General features: G+C 31.8%; 1 long non-coding RNA gene across 1 annotated transcript; it reads left to right on the top strand.

Annotated features, from left to right (window-relative positions):
• The first annotated feature begins 2412 nt into the window (after nucleotides 1-2412).
• LOC145103748 (uncharacterized) lies at nucleotides 2413-3918 on the top strand. The gene is made up of 3 exons (XR_013706834.1): nucleotides 2413-2772; nucleotides 2963-3030; nucleotides 3699-3918. It is a non-coding gene; the product is annotated as an uncharacterized LOC145103748 (long non-coding RNA).
• Nucleotides 3919-8231: the final 4313 nt, after the last annotated feature.

The following is an 8231-nucleotide window of genomic DNA, read 5'->3' as shown; positions in this document are numbered from 1 at the left end:
AAATGATCGTTGAATGAGTGTCCTTTTCACTCACCGCTTTTTTTGTTGTTTATTTTCGTTGTCAGAAAGGGTTTGACAAGACGATGTTTCGTTAAAAGTTTAATGTATTAAGTACTAAAACAAAATTCTCGTCTCAATTATATTAGGAAATGTGAATAGTTGCTAACCCATGAAAAATGCACATTATTCCTTGTTTTCTATTTATGGAGCATGTGTGGTTAACCGACACATAAATTTGAGATGTAAGAAGAAGATGATGTGGCACTTGTGGTTGTGGTTTGTTGGCGGAGCGTGTGTGGTTAACCGAAACGTTAATTAAAGAACCATAACATAATCAAGGGGTCACGCGTTTTTACATGGTTGGCTCACCATCTTATTTAGGAGATCTCAGTATCCCATACATAAATAGAGGATGTGAAAATCCGAGATTAACATGTCATTAAATAGTTTTAATGAATCTCAAAAGATCTAGTAATTTCATAGATATTGAAATTGATAAATAATTTTATTTATCAAAAATAAAATCGTGATATGATTATGATATCCATCTTCATAAAGCCAATATAAAATATGGAGCCTAGCCATAAAATAAATTGGGTAATTATTTTAGGATTGAATCAACTAACTAAACTATCTTTCTTAATTTAGATGTCCAGTCTTGATGCAAATCCTATCCCGTTCCTTCCGCAAACTTCTCTTTACTCTTTGTTCTCAAAGGGAATACATAACTAAAGTAGGCACTGAGTTCACTAGGAACATAATAGTAACAACGTCAGGCGCTGCCCCGACCTCCTATGTTGTCAGGAGAAAGGCCCATGGTAACATAAATCGCTATACTTGCCATGATCCTCGTTCCAGTTCGTGCGTGCTGGATCGGGGTACGATTTTGTTCCGAACGCGTGGGGAACGTGTCTTGGATCGATAGATTGAGCGATTTTAAAATTAAACCGACCTTAACCTAATTTACGTTTCTTGAACATTGGAACGACGATGTAGATCGCCGATTGAAGTTTGGGAACGCCGATTGAAATAACCTTTGTGCGTTGGGAACGTCGACTCTGTATTTGGTAACAAAATCTCCAAATTTCCAGCAATTGATTATGTATATATTTTTTATAAGGGATAGTGATTCACTTGAGAAAACCATATACATGATTTCAATTCATTAATTTAAGCCACTTTTTTGAGTTTTGATACTGTTGGAGCATGGAAATGCTCTACAAATTATGAGCGATAAGTTAGGTTATTTATTCCCTTTATTGTATTGTTTGGTTGCTCTCTCCTTATATATAGAGAAAGTTGGTCATGTAAAATGTAAGAGTGTGCACAATGTAGTTTTTCTAGAGAGAGAGTGTGTGGTGGGATCTCTCCCACCAAGGGAGAGTCATCTCTCCCAACCCATGTTCTTTATGTATTATTTTTATCCCTCTTTTCTAGAAGATTATGGAATTACTCATCTTATGTTCTTCATTTATATCTTTATGATCGTTAAATCTTAAGATGTTCTTATTCCGCATCCACCGATCATCAAAATGGGCTTCAACAATTGGTACCAAAGCCGTACATTGAAGATCTAAGCGATTATTTCAATGGAACGACTCCCGATCGGTTCTCTTATCTTGATGATTTTTCGATTTTCTACCAAGAATTTATGGGTTCGCAACCGGATATTCTTATGATGAGTTTTTCTGATTTTTCGAGTGTTGATTCAAAGCTTTTTCAAGCTTTCAAGAATAAATGTTGCTGCAATCTTGTTCAATTTTTCTGTTGAAAATCGGGTTTATAAAGTTTTTTTTTTCTGCTGCTGAGAAAAAGAAGATGATATGCGTATCTAAAGCTCATTCAAAGATTTTTACTCCATGCATTTTGATGCTATGAAAAGAAACAAAATATATTGGGTATTATGGAGATTGGAGAAGACATGATTTTTGAAGAAGATATTAGCTAATCTTTTGAGGCTATACTCTGAGCGAAAAAATTATATGCTATTGATCTTATTTATACATTTGTTATATTAAATATGGGAAGTGCAAGCTGATTGAAATGATTGTACAAGTCATATATGCGTGTGGTATAATGTTGCTGAAAGTAGGATATGATTTCTCGAGAAAAAAAGGGTGTTTTTTTTCACACACCAATCTATTACACATCAGTCTATACCTATTTAAAAATCATAATTATTGACTAATCATTCCAGCAATAAATTATTTAGGTTACACTGTTTCCCGAAAAAGTAAAGTTCTTTCTCTCTCTCCTTTTTAATCTCTCTCTCTCTCTCTCTCTCTCTCTCTCTACATACCATCGGTCATCGTTTCTCCCAAATCTCTTTTGTCTCTCTAATTGCTCATTTCAATTTCTTCTGTCTCTCTAATTGCTCTCTTCCGTCTCTCTCTATATATCATCTCTTAGTAAGACCTGAATGCTTCGTTCCTCTCTTCTTCACCCATTCTTTTCGATTTATTGTTTGATTTTTAATCCCTAATATCTCTTTTCACATAATCAATTGTTTACTTAATTTTTGTTGTTACAAGGTCTCAATTTTATGTTTTGATTAAAAAATCACAATTTCAAGATTTATCAGCTAAATGGAAAGCGATTTTATGTGTTCGTTAATAGCCATCTTCATATTCTGATCTTGACATACTTTTTCTCTCTTTACACGAAACCGTAAAAATTAGGTAGCCAACATCGAGGTATGTATTTAAACCATCTGTAATTGAAATACAGATTGGAATCAGTGAACGATTTCCTTGAAGCTTTGCAATCGCGTGGGTATTATACATTGGTTATCTATTCTTTTGTTTTTCATGTTTTTGCAGATTATTTATCCTATTTATGGTTGATATTTTTATACTTACGTTTTGAATGTATTGGTTTGTGTTTCCTTTTTCTCTTGGATATGTTTTTATACAACCATCTCTTATGGTTTTTCGTTTAACATTTTCAATTTTTGGTGTCACAGGATTACAAGCTCGAACTTGATTTTTGATCAACGCCATGGCTGGCAAACCTAAGCTTTTTTTTTTACAGGTTTCCTGCTTCTTTATTTTTTTGTGGTTTTTGTTTTTATGTTGTTTTATTTCATGGATAATGGCGTTTGGCTAAAAGGTTTTAGTTTCTTACACTCAAGATACACATATTCTAGGTTACATTGATGGTTGGAAATCATGAATTTTAAACTCCATTATTCTTTGTGAACACCATTTGTTTGTAAAAATTCCTCAAAGAAAAAATTACTATGAATATAGAAACCCTAATTCCCAATTGAGTCAAGGGTAATATGATTAATATCTTTAATGTTTAAGGGGTAATGACATATTTCATTTGTTACCCACGTGAGATTTCTGTTGAGATCTGGAAAGGAATGCAAATTTGCACCCAACTTCATAATGTTGTATCAACTAAGTACTTGAATGTTCCACCATAACTTCTAATTAAATCTTTTATTGATTAAACTTTTGTATAAGATACGTAACTCAAGGTGGGTTCATGCAATGGAGTTGAGATGTAAGAATTAGTTTGGTGCATCTATTGAAGTTCCTTTTGAAGTTGATTGGTCTGAAGCTGGTTTACTTAAAATCCATGGGCCATTCACTTTCCTCAAGGCAGACTACACTTTGTGAAATATCTATGGGTTTAGGGTTTTTTTGAAATATTTATGATTCGTGTTTTATGGTTGGTCTGGTTAATGGAAACAGGTTCATGATGAGGGCCATATGGTTCCAATGGATCAACCAAAGGCAACTTTAAGCATGTTAACGAGGTGGATGAGGATAAGGGGATCACTTTTTTAAACTACAGCTAAGCCCCAATTTGTTTTTTATTCTGAGTAATATAAGGAGACCTGCATGGAGAATGATTATGTGTCTAACCTCTTGTAAATGAAATGATATATGCGTATGGTGATATTTATAACAATTTGAGGAATAATAAGGCATGTATAGCATCTTGGTTGTGCATTTTTTCTTCTAAATCAATACATCGAGTTTGTATTCTGTTAAAAAACTTTTTTTTGTATGTAACAGTGATATTTTGGATGTATTTGCAAAAATGTTATGGAGGGGTTAGAGGTATAGGGAAAAGGGAAAGACTATGGAAGGAAGGTAGTCTACTGTTTAATATGTTGCAAATGATGTACACTTAGAGAAATGATATAACTTTCTTACTTGACTTCTACTTTAAATCCAAGAAAAATATGTAGCAGGTTAAACATTTGGATAGCATATTAGTTTGTACAAATGAAGTTCTAATTAAAATTCGAATATTTGGATGTTACTTACCTTTCATATGTCATCACAGTGTAGCTCATTTATAGCTTTTAGTGATAAATATTTTCAAATATGTCAATGTAATAAAATTAATTAAGATCTAATCTTAGAAAAAAAACTTGATCGTTATTTGATAATATCGGACATAAATCAAATTAATAATTTTGTTCACTTAGAAGAATAAGTATAATATTAATTTTATATTAGGTCTAATGACTGTTTAGTACTTTCTTTTTGTTTCAATTATTAATACAATTTTATTTATCTATAAGCTAATAATATATAAATAAATTTAAACGTAGAGCATTAATAATGGGTTAACAAATATTTTACTTAATCCTTTTTCCACATATGTTTTAGAAAAAACCAATTTTCGTAAACATTATTCTTTGAGAAAACAATTTTTAAATAAAATTAACTAATTTATTTTTATTTTTCTTAATTTTTACAAGCCCCTTCCATAACTAAATACATCATTTCTTTTATTTTTTATCATCTAAGATTTAAAACTTATAACGACTTTAAACGAAGAATCGAAGAACTTAAACTATTTACCGTAGAACTAAACCCTAATAGAAAGTACTAGCTGTAAAGGTATATTTTAGTGGTAACGATATTTGCTGATTAATTATGTTTTTTGTAATGTAACATTTACAAAAGCAAACAAATCTCCGATTATAACATTTATGAAGATTAGTTTGGATAAATTTTCATAAAGTTAAAATGTTTTAAGTCCGCCAAGAAAATATTGAGTGCTTCTTAATATGGTAGTGGCTAGACTGCAATGAGTGATAACATATAAGAAAGAGATTGGGGCAAACATTATGTACTATTATTCAGAGGGATATCACGTGTCAATACAAAAAGTATTAGTGAAATCTGACAAACAATTCAACGACAGTAAATTCTATACATCAATTGTGATGTATAAAGAAGTATTGCATGATTAATAATGCAAAACCAATCACGTTTTCATGTCTATTTGTAAAGAATCTAAGCTTTTAATTTTTAATTCTTATTTATTTCGTTTCCATTAGCATGACTCTTATTGATAATAGTTTAGATATAGAATTTGCACAAAAAAAACTAATAGCATCTAGAAACTAATTTTGAAAAAAAATATTTATACATGTCGCTTAACGAGGGTAACGGCTAATATATATATATATATATATATATATTAAAACATTATTAAAACATGAGTTTGATATAATTTTAAATAGATAAGTTATATCTTAAAAAAAATTATAAAAATTTATGTTTGACATATCTTAAATAAAAAAAAATAATAAAAAAAAAACGAAAAGGTTTAACGTTGCATGGAAAAAGAAATTATATTTTTAAAGAAAATCTATAAATATATTGTTTATTGTTTTACATATCTTCAATAATTAGCCTAAAAAATTATGTACGCAACAGCTCATCAGCGATGGGTCCCACCTGCTTGTACATAGACAAATGCTTTTGACCAGTCCTTTTCATTAAATGCTGGTAATCCTTACACTCCATAACCCACGTGACGCGCCAAGACATTACCACTTTTCTCTTTTCCTGTCACACGTAACCATCCCCCATCTTTGTCTTTTTTCCATTTAAAAACCCAAGACAACAAAAAAGGCAACCTTTCTTTTTCAACCTTAAATACAAGTCTACGGTCCCACTTTCATTTTCTATACCGCAGACTATAATACCGCAGACCTCTCATATACCGAAGTTTCATTTTTAACCCCTGCATTTCGGTACATACCGCAGAGTAGCCCCTCCTACACCGAAGACTTCACCCTTCAGCCCCTAAACTTTGATCCCACTCCAGTGGGTCCTTAACAACTTTTGACAGTTTTTATCACTACAGCCCATTTTTTTCAGCTAATTTTTTTTCATTTCTTTATTTTTATTCAACCCTTTTTTGAACACTCATTACTTTATTTAACACCTATTTTATTTTTTTTAAACCAATTATATTTTTTAACACCAATTTTTTTTTAAATACCAATTTTTTTTTAAAACAATTTTTTACACAAATTTTTTTTATTTAGCCAATTTTTTTTAATATCAATTGTTTTTATTAAAACAAATTTTTTTATTAATACTATTTTTTTTTTAAAAAACCAATTTTTTTTCTAGTATTAATTTTTGTCACAACCCAACCTTTGATAGTTACATTGGTTTACTTCATGTTGATTATATTGGAAGAATTATTCTTTGCATGAGGATTACTCCATACCGCAGTCGGACATCATATCTTTCTTCGCGAGGATTGTACCACAGTTGCGTCTGATCAACAAAATTGTTTTGCAACCTTCGTTTTATGGGATTTTTATGACTTGTCGCTCTTGATCTTCGGTTTACGAAACATGTATCTTGAGCATGTGGACTTTATTTTGTTTGAAAACCACTTCAGGAGTTCCGTCACTGCAGTTTGGGTACATCGGTATTATTCAGCACAATAGAGATTTTTTCATGCAGAGTTATTTTTTGTTACTTTGGTATTTGTTCGAGCAGTTTTTAGCGACTGAATCAGCTAACTACAGATGACCGGAGAATATTTATTTTACTCTCATTCTCGTGTTTTATCGAGATCCTTCATACATCTAGGGAGAGCTTGCATAACTCTTGGTATCCGATACTCTCCATCCTGATGATTTATTGATTTTTGATATCTGGTCATTGGTTATCAAAAATAGGGAGAGAATATTATGTCATCATCCAGATATGTTTTATGATTGTTTGAGTTTGGATTTTCGAGACTTCTGAAGACGATGATTTATTTAGCGATATGATGTGACACTGATTTTTGGTCATCTTGATCAAATTTTTGGCTTCACTAGATGTTTCCCGAATCCAAATTATTTATTATTCACACTCTACCACAGGATGTATCATATTTTTAGCAGGTTATTCTTTTGAAGAATTTCGGGTGTAATATGATTCAAGAACTAGAGATGTTTCAGACTTTTTGAAGTCGAAGTGTGACTTAATTACAGGACATATAGTTTAAAAGTTATTGGTACACTTTTGAAGTTGATCAACTTGGTTCACTGACCGCATCTGTGGATTGGAATCTCACTCTTCAGCACCGGAGATGCTTAATCCTCGATACTTAGAAGACTTTGACTAGACCGCAGAGATTTCATCGCTCAGCATCAGAGATCACCGCCACTTCAGAGTTTCAGAGAAATTTCAGCATTTGGTTCTCATTATGTTTCATTTTTATTACCACGCTTGCTAGTCAGTTACTGTATTTTAGCCTTTTATCACTTATTTGTATCCTTCATCATTTGTGCGCACTTAGGAAGAGATTGTTGGAGTATGGAAATGCTCTACAAATTATGAGTGATAAGTTAGGTTATTTATTCCCTTTATTGTATTGTTTGGTTTCTCTCTCCTTATATATAGAGAGAGTTGGTCATGTAAAATGTAAGAGTATGCACAATGTAGTTTTTCTAGAGAGAGAGTGTGTGGTGGGATCTCTCCCACCAAGGGAGAGTCATCTCTCCCAACCCATGTTCTTTATGTATTATTTGTATCCCTCTTTTCTAGAAGATTATGGATTTACTCATATTATGTGTGACATCCCCATTTTCACGGCCAGAAAAGACCGATTTTGTTTATGCTTTATAAAAATCAGAGTACTTCTTTTAATAAAAATGTTGCGGAATTTGTTCCCAGAAAAACATGATAAATACGTTATCAAATCATTTCCGAAGAAATGTATTTTTATCCATTTTAAAACATTTGGGATGTCATCGTCAATACAGAAACATAAGCATAAACAGAACTTACATTCATTTACACTAGTGATCTACATCTCTTTTAAATCCCTCAGTGTAAAGTAGCTTCGTATCGACACATGTGATACAAATAAGCTTGAGTGGGTCAGGTTGGGAAACCTGGTGAGTACATAGGGTTTTCAACCCACAATAATTTAATTATTATGTTTAAACATCAAACAATCAACCCAAT

Source organism: Lactuca virosa, chromosome 1 (assembly GCF_052849685.1).
Source record: "Lactuca virosa cultivar CGN04683 chromosome 1, Lactuca_virosa_CGN04683_v6, whole genome shotgun sequence".
In the NCBI taxonomy this organism is placed as follows: domain Eukaryota; kingdom Viridiplantae; phylum Streptophyta; class Magnoliopsida; order Asterales; family Asteraceae; genus Lactuca; species Lactuca virosa.
The sequence above is the reverse complement of the archived record's forward strand: the minus strand, read 5'-3'. Positions and strand labels throughout refer to the sequence as shown.